General features: G+C 43.3%; 1 non-coding gene across 1 annotated transcript; it reads left to right on the plus strand.

Moving 5' to 3' along the window:
• The first annotated feature begins 1,622 nt into the window (after positions 1–1,622).
• Positions 1,623–1,727, plus strand: LOC114908169. The gene has a single exon (XR_003796866.1). It is a non-coding gene; the product is annotated as a U6 spliceosomal RNA (small nuclear RNA).
• The last annotated feature ends 9,252 nt before the right edge of the window (positions 1,728–10,979 follow it).

The raw sequence follows: 10,979 nt of genomic DNA on the forward strand, positions 1-10,979 counted from the left end.
TAGTCATGGGATAATTGACTTGAGATGTCACAACCTAATCCATTGTGTCATATGAAGAAAAGATCTGTTAATAGAAGATGCATGACGTCTAGAAGCATAAGGTCTAGAAAGGAGAAGACCAAGGGTCAAGAACACAAGAGTTGGGACCTCCCTGGTGGTCCAGTGGTTAAGACTTCACCTTCCAATGCAGGGAGTGTGGGCTTGACCTCTGGTCAGGGAGCTAAGATCCCACATGCCTCGCAGCCAAAAAACCAAAAACATAAAAAAGATGCAGTATTGTAACAAATTCAATAAAGACTTTAAATATGGTCCACATTAAAAAAAAAAAAAAAACTAATGAAAAAAAGAATGCAAGAGCATGTCTCCAGCTCTGTCCAGGGGATAGTATATGCTAAGTTTGGCCCAGGTGAACATTCCAGTTGGATTTGCAGGCATGCATCTGGCCACCCGAGGTCAGTGATGTCAGCCACTAAGCCATCATCCTACTTACTCCCCTTGCTACCTTGTTCTGCTCACCAAGGACGCTTCTAAGACATTTGCTCTCATTCCCACAGGAGACAGAATGCAATGGCCATCTGCCTCAATTGTCTGATCCACTTGGCAGTTCCATGTCTCCTCCTTCTGGCTTGTGTAGTAATCGCCTGTGAAGTGGGCCAGCATGATCCGGGCACACTCAGTTGTTTTTTTTTTTTTTGGCCGTGCCACATGCCTTGCAGAATCTCAGTTCCCCAACCAGGGATTGAACCCGGGCCTCCACAGTGAAAGCCTGGAATCCTAACCACTAGGCCACCAGGGAACTACCCAGATATTTTAGTTTCTGGATTTGCAATCCTGAGAACCAAACTGTAAGCCCTGGTGCTATCATGTCATTTGGAAATCCTGCCCAATCGGCCAGCGGACTTCCGCTAGCTCACATTGCTATCTTGACTCTCTATACCTTTAAGTGCCTAAAACAATAGGAAAACCAGTAATATTTGTAATCTCCTTGTCCATATGGAAATTCAAAGGTGGATTCTAATTACCTTCCCTCTTTCCCACTCTTCATACCTGGTCCCCTTGATCCTTTTACTCTCTCCCCCTCCCACCCCAAAACACATATATACCTGAAGGGTCCAAATTCCAGGCCAGTTGGTTATACACAGTTTCCCCTTGAGGGCTCGGCATTACTGAAGGGGGTCCTTTCAGCCCTTCGCGTCCCACATTCACTAAAGGAATCTCAGTCCTTCAGAGCAAAACTTCTCCAAGACAAAGAAAATTTCATCCCCCAAAAAAGATTTATTACAAAAATTTCAAACATAAAAGTTGAAAGAATTTTACAGTAAGCACTCATATACACACCACTTAGATTCTACAATTGTTAACATTTTCCTATATTTGCCTTATCACCTTATCACACATCTATCCCATCCATCAATCCAATCCATCCAATTTTTGGTGCATTTCTAAGTAAGGTACAAATATCAGGACATTTCACTCCTAAATATTTCAGTATGCATATCATCAACTAGACTCTATTTGTTTAGGGTTTGTTTTTTTTTCCTAGCATTTTCCACCCTTACTCTTGTTAACAAAAATAGTTCAACTCTTCTTGCATGTTTAGAAGTTGTTGTTGTTTGTAAAATATATCTTTGGCGGCACATATACTAAAACTGGGATGAAACAGAGAAAATTAGCACAGCCACTGCACAAGGACAACATGCAAATTCTGTGAAATGCTCCATGTTAAAAAAAATACTGTGATAACACCTCACACCCACTAGGATGGCTACTATCAGAAAAACAGAAAATAACAAGTATTGACAAGGATATGGGGACCCTTGGTGGGAATGTAAAATGGTACAGCCATACTGTGGAGAACAGTATGGTCATTCCTCAAAAAATTAAAAATAGAACTACCTTATGATCCAGCAATTCCACTTCTGGGTATATACCCAAAAGAAGTGAAAACAGGGTCACAAAGAGATATTTGTATGCCCGTGTTCATAGCAGCATTATTCACAATAATTAAAATGTGGAAGCAACCCAAGCATCCATCAACAGATGAATGGAGAAGCAAAATATGGTCTATACGTACAACGTAATATTACTCAGCCCTTAAAAGGAAGGAAATTCTGACATATGCTACAACGTGGGTGAACCTTGAGGACATTATGCTACAGTATGGATGAATCTTGAGGACGTTATGTTAAGTGAAATCAACCAATCACAAAAAGACAAATACTGTATGATTCTACTTATGTGTGCTACTTAGAGTAGCCAAAATCATAGAGATGGAAAATAGAATGGTGGTTGCCAGGGGCTGGAGAAAATGGGGGAACAGGGAATTATTGTTTAACAGGTACAGAGTTTCAGTTTTGTAAGAGGAGGAGTTTTGAATATGGATGGTGGTGATGGTTGCACAACATGAATGTACTTAATACCACTGAACCATACATGTAAAAATGGTTAAGATGGTAATTTTTATGTGTTTTTTAACCACATTAAAAAAAACTGGAAAAATTACATACTGGGAAATGTTTTGACATGAATTTTGACAAATGTGTACAATAGCGTAAACCAACTCCTATGAGGAAAGAACATTTCCATCATGCCAGAAAGTTCCCTCAAGTCCTTCCTAAGTCTATGTCTGCCCTACCCTCAGAGGCAACCACTTTTTTAAAAATCAGATTAGGGAATTCCCTGGCGGCCCAGTGGTCAGGACTCCGCGCGTTCACTGCCAGGGGCCGGGTTCCATCCCTGGTCAGGGAACTAAGATCCCACAAGCCTCATAGCACCACCAAAAAAAAAAAAAAAAATCAGGTTAAAAAATTATTTTCCCTGTTCTAAAACTTTGTAGAAATGGAATCATGAAGTACATATTCTGTGGAAGTCGTCTTTTTTTTTCCTCTTTTTTAAATATCTTGATCTAATTTATTTTATTTTTATTTATTTTATTTATTTTTGGCTGCTTTGGGTCTTCATTGCTGCACGCAGGCTTTCTCTAGTTGCAGCGAGCAGGGGCTACTCTTCGTTGTGGTGCACGGGCTTCTCATTGCGGTGGCTTCTCTTGTTGCGGAGCATGGGCTCTAGGCACGCAGGGTTCAGTAGTTGTGGCACAAGGGCTCAGTACTTGTGGCTCACGGGCTCTAGAGCACAGGCTCAGGAGTTATGGCGCACGGGCTTAGTTGCTCCGCAGCATGTGGGATCTTCCCGGACCAGGGCTCGAACCCGTGTCCCCCGCCTTAGCAGGCGGATTCTTATTTATTTATTTATTTTTGCGGTATGCGGGCCTCTCACCATTGTGGCCTCTCCCGCTGCGGAGCACAGGCTCCGGACGCACAGGCTCAGTGGCCATGGCTCACGGACCCAGCCGCTCCGCGGCATGTGGGATCTTCCCGGACCAGGGCACGAACCCATGTCCCCTGCATCGGCAGGCAGACTCTCAACTACTGCGCCACCAGGAAAGCCCAAGCAGGCGGATTCTTAACCACCGCTCCACCAGGGAAGCCCTGTGGAAGGCTTCTTTCCTTCAGCATGTTTTTGAGATTTATCCATGTTGCATATATCAGTAGTTTGTTCTTTTACTGTGCTAAGTTGTATTTCATCACGTGACCATACCACAATTCTCCTGTTGATGGACACCTGGACGGTTTCAAGTTCTTGGCTAATCCAAGTAAAGTTGTTATGAACATCCATGTACGAGTCTTTTTGAAAATGCATGTTTTCATTTCTTTCGGTTAAATATCTAGAAGAGGAATTGCTAGGTCATGGGATGATGTGATTTTTTTTTTTTTTTTTGGTTGCACTGGGTCTTAGTTGTGGCAGGCAGCCTCGTTAGTTGTGGCATGCAAACTCTTAGTTGCAGCACGCATGTGGGATCTAGTTCCCTGACCAGGGATCAAAACTGGGCCCCCTGCATTGGGAGCGCAGAGTCTTAACCACTGTGCCACCAGAGAAGTCTCGATGATATAACGCTTGATAAGGTTGGATTTAGGTCTACCATTCTATTTGTTTTCTCTCTGTCTCTATTCCTCTATTTGTTCCTCTATTCCTCCTTTCCTATCTTCTTTTTCCATTTTAACTTCTCTATTGGCTTTTTAACTACACTTTGTCCTTTTTTTTTTAGGTAAAATTTACATAACAAAATTAACTGTTTTAAAATGTTCAATTTGGGGCTTCCCTGGTGGCTCAGTGGTTGAGAGTCCGCCTGCCGATGCAGGGGACACGGGTTCGTGCCCCGGTCCGGGAAGATCCCACATGCCGCGAAGCGGTTGGGCTCGTGAGCCATGGCCGCTGAGCCTGCGCGTCCGGAGCCTGTGCTCCGCAACGGGATAGGCCACAACAGTGAGAGGCCCGCGTACCGCAAAAAAATAAAATAAAATAAAATGTTCAATTTGGTGGCATTTAGTACATTCACAATGGTGTGCAACCATCAACTCTGTCTACTTCTAAAACTTTTCCATCATCCCAAAATAAAACTCCATACTCATTAAGCAGTCACTACCTATTCCCCCCTCCCTCAGTGCCTGGCTACTGCCAATCTATACTACCTCTATGGATGTACCTATTCTGGACATTGTATATAAATGGAATCACACAACATGTGGCCTTTTGGTTTAGCTTCTTTCAGTTAACAGAATGTTTTAGAGGTTCATCCACATTGTAGCATGTATCAGTACTTCATTCATTTTTAAGCCTGAGTAATATTCCACTGGATGTATATACCACATTTTGTTTATCCATTCTTCTGTTGATGGACATTTGCGTTGTTTTCACTTTTTGGCTATTGTGAATAGTGCTTCTCATTGCATTATTTTTGAGTGTTTGTTCTACAGCAGCTATTTTCAAGTATTTTCGTTTCAGGCCCCCTTTACACTCCTAAAAAGTATTGAAGACCCCCCCAGAGAGGGGTCTTTTATGTGGGAGATATAGATAGATAAAATTAAACTAAAACTTTTATTTATTTTTAATTAAAATAAACATGAAAACCATTACATGTTTGCATAAACAACATGTTTTTATGAAAAATTTATTTTCAAAAATATATTGAGAAGAGAGGCAATGTTTTACATTTTTGCAACTCTTTAACGGCTGGCTTAATAAAAGACATATGGATGCTCAAATCTACTTCTGTATTCAATCTGCTGGGATATGTTGTTTGGGTTGGCATATATGAAGAAAATACACCTTACAAACATACGTAGTTGGGAAAAGGAGGACCTTGAAGATCTCCTGAATGTGTTTGGGGACCCCCAAAGTCTTTGTACCACACTTTAAGAACCACTACTCTAGGCATTATGACATATATCCTTAACTTTCCAGAGTCTACCTAGAGTAAATATTATACCACCTCATGTAAAATATAAGAACTTTGCAACTGTATAATTCTTAGTCATATATATTACATAACATAAAGGACAGGAGCAATTAAAAAAAACTATACAATTGCAAAATTCCTTTGCTTTTAACAGTTAAATGTGTTTTAAATAAACTGAGGGAAAAAGATAGCCTTTTATATTTATTCACAGTCACCATCCCCAGTGTTCTCCATTCACCTAAAGACTCGACTTTCTGTCTGGTAGTACTGCCCTTCAGCCTGAAGAATTTCCTTGTGGTGCAGTTGGCTGACAATAAACTCTCTTAGTTTTTTGTTTTTGTTTTTGTTTTTGTTTGGTTTGGGGTTTTTTTTGGCCCCGACGCACAGCTTGCAGGATCTTAGTTCTCCGACCAAGGATCAAACCCAAGCCCAGCAGTGAAATCGTCAAGTCCTAACAACTGGACATCCAGGGAATTCCCACACTCTCATTTTTGTCTTTAGCCTTAAAAGATATTCATCTGAAGTAAAGCATTGTTCCATCAAAAAAACCCCAAAAAACAAAAACAAAAGGGCCTCCCTGGTGGCACAGTGGTTAATAATCCACCTGCCAATGCAGGGGACACAGGTTCGGGCCCTGGTCCGGGAAGATCCCACATGCCGCAGAGCAACTAAGCCCGTGTACCACAACTACTGAGCCTGTGCTCTACAGCCCGTGAGCCACAACTACTGAGCCTGCATGCCACAACTACTGAAGCCTGCGTGCCTAGAGCCCGTGCTCCACAACAAGAGAAGCCACCGCAATGAGATGCCTGCACATCACAATGAAGAGTATCCCCCGCTCGCTGCAACTAGAGAAAGCCCGCGCGCAGCAACAAAGACCCAACACAGTCAAAAATAAAATAAATTTTTTTTAAAAAGTAAACACAACAGGAAAAACAAAAAGATATTTATGCTGCATATGGCATTCTGGGTTGATAGTTTTTTTCTTTCAGCACTTTAAAGATGACTTTCCAATGTCTTCCGGCCTCTATCGTGACTATCTCTTTAACATAATTTTAAAATGTTACAGGCTAACACTCTCTTATCTCTTTCTCCACCTTAAACAACAAAGCTTCTGAAGGAGGGAGGGTGGGAGGAGCCATATATACATACATATTTTTTTCATTATGCTTTTGTTTAAGGTTTGAGTTTTAAGATTTGAGCCATGATACTAACTAAGGCTGTTAGATGAGATGAGGGCCTGTATGGATAGTGTTTAGCACTCAAATACGGGCCAAGATTCAGGACTTCAAACATTTCCCTGCAAACACCCTTACTCATGCCTGCCCCCCTCCCTCCATCACACTCAGATGGCAGAACTGCAGCCCTAATTACACCCAATAATCCATCTGCTCTGTGCCTGCACCTGAGCAGCTAAGCATGGATGGAGAAAATCCCATTGTGCTGATCAGTCTCAGTGTAAATCGAAACCTCAAATCTTAAATGAGCAGCCAATGCTACCAGGTAATCCTACCGCACTTCCCTAGTAAATCTTCTCTCTTTCAAGACAGCAATTTCACCTCTTCACCTCACTGCATATTCATTAAGGAAACAGATGCTTGAAGGTGAGTCCTCCCTTGCCTTCCCAGCCCTAGATCCACTGACCTATTGCATTTGTATCCAGATCTCCTCCTCTTATTGTAATGGAAGGAGTGTCCTTGCTTGTGGCTGCAGACTATCCCTCCACTTTGTACTGAATTTTTCAATCCCTTCAAGTACTTAAAAACTTGGCTACTGAAATGATCCTCTCATTCTCTTGCTTTGTCAGTTTCTTCTCCATACTGGAACATACCCATCTGCATACAAACAAGACTTAATGTTGCAGTTCTTAAAAATAAATATGCTGGGGACTTCCCTGGTGGTCCAGTGGGTAAGACTCTGTGCTGCCAATGCAGGGGGCCCGGGTTCGTTCCCTCGTTGGGAAACTAGATCTCACATGCATGCTGCAACTAAGAGTTCACAGCTAAGAGCCCGCATGCCGCAACTAAGAAGTCCTCATGCCGCAACTAAGAAGCTTGCATGCTGCAACTAAGACCCGGCACAGCCTAAAAAAATAAACATGCTCCCTAGAGCCCATAGCCTCTTCCAGACTCTACTTTTCTTTTTTCTGCTTCTCTTTTTCTGCAAAATCCCTCCAAAGTTGTTTCTATTTCCTGTCTCCACCTTCTCACCCCCGCTTCTCACTCCAGTTGGGCTTTCCATCCAACCATCTCACTGAAACTTCTCCCACTTTGCCCAATCCATTCATTAGGTCTCTGCTCTTATCTTGTTCAGCCCTCAGCAGCACTTGATACAGCTACTCCCTTCTACCTGAACATCATCTTCTCTTCCAGTTTTCCTCCTGACCCCCATGGCTTTCTCAGGCTTCCCTGCAGGGGTCTCCTCTTCCAGCTCCCCAGAATACAGGCCAGGACATGACTCTCCTCTCTTCTCCTCCATCCTGCTCTTCCACTAGGTGCTCTCATCCAGGACCACCAATGTACCAGTGACTCCCAAATCTATAGCTATAACCCTGATCTTGCTTCTGCACGCCTGACTTTTATATCCAACATTGAGTGACATCTCCACTTGGATGTCTAAACTTAATGTGTCCAAAACAAACTCTAGATTTCCCTTCCATGGACCTGCTTTCCCAGGCTTTCTGAGGTCAGTGAATGGAAACACCACCTACCTAGTTTCAGGTCAGAACTTAGAAATTGGTCTTTTCTCTTTCCCTGCATCCTATCCATCAGCTACATACATATATATATGCATATATGTGTGTATGTATGTATATATATATATATATATGGTAGCTCTATCTCCACATATAGCCTGAATCCAACCACTTCTTGTCTCCACTGCTGCAGTCCTATCACTTCTTTCTTGGAAAACAACATCCTAATATGCGTTCCTGCTTCCCCTCTTGTCCCCATAGTTCATTCTCTCCCAGGGGAAAGATCTTTCAAAAGCGTAAATCAGATCATGTTGCTCCCTTACTTAAAACCCTCTAATGGAACATCCCTGTCTGTGTCCTCTATAAAAACCTAGAAACAATGATTAAACCAGTAGCAATGAGCATCCCCAGCACCCAGTTTGTAGTTCTGAACTATGGTTTGCCACTAAAAGTAACCAGGATTTTTGGAAATGGCTGATTCCAAGTCTGGGGTAAGAAATGTCTGGGGTTGGCAAACTTTTTTCAAAGGGCCAGACAGTATTTTAGATTTTGCAGGCCAAGAAGCAAAATCAAGGATATTATGTAGGTCCTTATATAACCATTTAAATGTAACCATTTAAAAATGCATAAGGACAAACCCGAGCATTGCGACCCTCGAAGGTCCACTAATCCTTGAATTTCCGATCCCAGGAGGCTCCGACCCTTCCACCCCGCCATCTGCTCTCCCAGCTCTAGCTGGGTTCCCGAGAGCGCCGGGCGCCGCTACCCTCCCCCGCCGCTGGTGCTTACCACCTTCGCGTCTCTTAGCAACAGGCCGACGCAACCTCCACCCTCCCTAGACTCCGGGTGGGGAGGAGGGGAGCGAGCACGCATGCGCCCAAGGAGCTCCCGGCTCCACCCACCCTCTCCGGGAGAAGGAGGAGATCACTGGAGCACCCAAGCCCAAGGGCCTGGTCCCAAGCCAAAGTCTGTGTCCACACTCTTCCCACAAGTCCTCTACCACACCCTTGGCCTGGTAGAGGAGAGGCAGCAACAGCACCACCATGGAGCCTGGTAGAAATACAGAATTTCAACCTCACCCCAGACCTACTGAATCAGTGTCTGCATTTTTAACAAGATCCCGGGAGATTCCTATGCATATTAACGTTTGACAAGCGTTGCTTTCACAATAAAGCGTTGCTTTATTTAAGGCAAAGTCATAAATAAATACATCGGGGGGCTTCCCTGGTGGCACAGTGGTTAAGAACCTGCCTGCCAATTCAGGGGACATCCCTGAAGCCGATCCCTGGTCTGAGAAGATCCCACACGCCGTGGGGCAACTAAGCCCGTGTGCCACAACTACTGAGCCCGTGTGCCACAACTACCGAAACCTGCGCGCCTAGAGCCCGTGCACCACAACAAAGAGTACCCCCCGCTCCCCACAACTAGGGAGAAGCCCACACACAGCAATGAAGACCCAAAGTAGCCAAAAATAAATTTATTAAAAAATTAATAATAGGGGTTTCCCTGGTGGCACAGTGGTTGAGAGTCTGCCTGCCGATGCAGGAGACGCGGGTTTGTGGCCCTGTTCGGGAAGATCCCACATGCTGCAGAGCAGCTGGGGCCGTGAGCCATGGCCGCTGAGCCTGTGTGTCCGGAGCCTGTGCTCCGCAACGGGAGAGGCCACAACAGTGAGAGGCCCGCATACCGCAAAAAAAAAAATTAATAATACATAAAAATAGGAACACTTCTTGTAGGTTGAACTTTTAACCTAGACCCTAAAAAACAGCCTTTATGATTTACAAGCAGAAGTTCCCACAGCCGAGTTCCTTATGCTTAGCAAGGGTGAAAATCCCCTCGTGTCTCCTCTGACCATCCGTCCAGGACGGAATGCATCACTGACCTCAGGTTCCTGCTCTCAAAGTCAATGGGGAAATCAGGAAGGCCAATTTCCATTCCCAGTGTAAAGGCATTACTTCTTATGAATAATGTGGAAAGAGAAGGCTCAAAGAATGGGCTCCTTGGGCTTGCCAACATAAGTAAGTCAGACAACAACATAAGGGCAATTCCAGCCCCAGGGAAGGCAGTACCCAAACCTTGCTGTACAGCAGCTCCCAGGAGACAGACCCCATTTCCATTTTAAACCCCCAAACGAAATTTCTATTATTATTAAGACATACGAGAACTCCTAAGAGAAGTTCTGAGGTCAGTAACTTCCCACTCTGGTGAGTTGTCTCCATATTCATCTATCTTGGGAAACTGCAGAACTTAAATTTAACTTCCTCATCAGATGACAGTGGCAAATCAGAATAAGCACATCCCAATCCTAGAAGAACCACTTTGCTTCACTGGGGAATATCAAAAAGAAGAGACTGACTCACCAGAGGACACCACATTCCAAAAAAAAAAAAATCATTTTTAGTGGCAAGGACAAAATAACAAGATGGGGGGGGGGAAACGTTCTTCAAACAGAAAACAACCCAAAATACCCATTTCTAAAAATCCATGATACAAACTACAACATGGATAAGCCTTGAAAACATTATGCTAAGTGAAAGGAGCCAGTCACATAGGACCATATATTGTATGATTCAATTTATATGAAATGTTCAGAATAGGTAAATCTTTAGAGATAGAAAGTAATTAGTGATTGCCTAGGGCTGGGAGGGATGCAGGAATTGGGGGTTAATAGCTAAAGGGTATGGGGTTTCTTTTGGAGGTGATGAAAATGATCTCAATATTCTAAAAGTTAGATAACAACTCTGTGAATGTACTAAAAGCCATTTGAATTGTGCACTTTAAGTGGGTGAATTGTATGGTATGTGAATCATATTTCATTAAAGCTGTTTGGAAAAAAAAAAATCCATGGCTCCACTCTAGATCCACAATAGTCTAAAAACATGGAGTTCCTACTATAATGCAAAGACTTTCTGGGCAAAATCTGAAGGAGAAAAAAAGGTGACGTCAGTACTGGGTAGAGGACCTTACTAGATTTCTCTAGCAAAACGC

This window comes from Monodon monoceros, unplaced genomic scaffold (genome assembly GCF_005190385.1).
Source record: "Monodon monoceros isolate NGI ecotype Baffin Bay Population unplaced genomic scaffold, NGI_Narwhal_1 Super_Scaffold_3, whole genome shotgun sequence".
Classification (NCBI taxonomy): Eukaryota; Metazoa; Chordata; class Mammalia; order Artiodactyla; family Monodontidae; genus Monodon; species Monodon monoceros.